This window comes from Schistocerca serialis, chromosome 1 (assembly GCF_023864345.2).
Source record: "Schistocerca serialis cubense isolate TAMUIC-IGC-003099 chromosome 1, iqSchSeri2.2, whole genome shotgun sequence".
Classification (NCBI taxonomy): Eukaryota; Metazoa; Arthropoda; class Insecta; order Orthoptera; family Acrididae; genus Schistocerca; species Schistocerca serialis.
In genome coordinates this window covers 993359582-993361078 of record NC_064638.1, presented here as the reverse complement: position 1 = coordinate 993361078, position 1497 = coordinate 993359582, and the positions used below count along the sequence as shown (strand labels likewise).

At 48.0% G+C, this 1497-nt stretch overlaps 1 pseudogene; it reads left to right on the top strand.

Moving 5' to 3' along the window:
* Positions 1-610: 610 nt before the first annotated feature.
* On the top strand, positions 611-728 carry LOC126424988 (5S ribosomal RNA; annotated as a pseudogene).
* Positions 729-1497: the final 769 nt, after the last annotated feature.

Here is a 1497-nt window from a genome sequence, read left to right as displayed (position 1 = left end):
CTAATGGCGCCTCTGACAATCCCATCCATTTATCTAATACTTAGTTCATCAAAGTGCTCTGGGACACGCTCGCGTTTGTGGATTCTTTCACATTTTCATTCATCAGACTAAACGGGAAAGGTGATTTATTGCCAAATGACACCCAACTGTCTGTACTGACGAGATCATCGTAGCTGGAGGCGTCTAAGGGCTGACACCGGGATGATCCTTCACAGAGCAGTTTATGCACGCAATCCGCAACAAAGCAGACTCACGTGGATTGTGCTAACACACACTAGGGCATATGTAGCGTAACTTACTTGAGCACTGTACTCTGTCCCAAAATGAAATTGCACAGATCATCACTGCTAGACAGATGAAGTAAATGCATCCTCAGTTGACGCCACATTTCGTGAGCAGAGCTGATGACTGATTTGTGTATGTAGCATATCTACTGCTGATTATTACAGTTGCAACACAAAGACATGCGGTAAAAGTAAAATTGGTAGGAAGTTTGCTACATTCTTGGATATGCAAATGATCAGCATTTAAGCGCACCCTCACAAAGCAGGTAGGAATAACGCCATCTACGAGGGGCATTCCATAAATACTGCAACACTTTTTTTCTAATGCCAACGGACTTGCCGCGATGGTAACACCGGTTCCCGTTAGATCACCGAAGTTAAGCGCTGTTGGGCTGGGCTAGCACTTGGAGGGGTGACCATCTGGTATGCCGAGCGCTGTTAGCAAGCGGGATGCACTCAGCCCTTGTAAGGCAAACTGAGGAGCTACTTGATTGAGAAGTAGCGGCTCCGGTCTCGTAAACTGACATACGGCCAGGAGAGTGGTGTGCTGACTACATGCCCCTCCATATCTGCATCCAGTGAGGCCTGTGGGCTGGGGATGACAAGGCGGCAGGTCGGTACCGTTGGGCCTTCCTGGCCTCTTCGGACGGAAAGAGATTTTTTTTTCTGAAAGCAGGTTGGTTTTATTCGGGATTCCAGTACACCATATTATTCCCCACTCTTTTGGTTGTAAAACCTTATTTTTGAACATACTCTCCGTTCAATGTGACGGACTTACACTGTCTTATTGGGAGGGCTTATATGCCCGCATGGTATCAAGAGACTGCTCGACATCGGCGCCAACGTCTTGCTGCATTAATAATTTCCCCAACATCCGCTTGCAGCTTCCTGCAGATTGGACCAAACAGATGTAAATCGGAGGAGCGAGATCCGGGCTGTAGGGTGGATGAGGAAGAACAGTTCAATGAAGTTTTGTGAGTTTCTCCCGGTGCACAGACTTGTGTGAGGCCTTGCTCCGTCATGGAGAAGGAGTGTTCGTTTGCACTTTTGCGGCGACAAACACGCCGACATGTTTTCAAGTGCCTGATTGTAGCACAACACACTTCAGAGTTGATCGTTGCACCATGCAGGAGTCCCAAAAGACCGTCGCCATGACTGAGGTAGCGGCTTTGACCTTCTCCTTCGGGTTTCCGTTTCAAAATGATGAACCCGC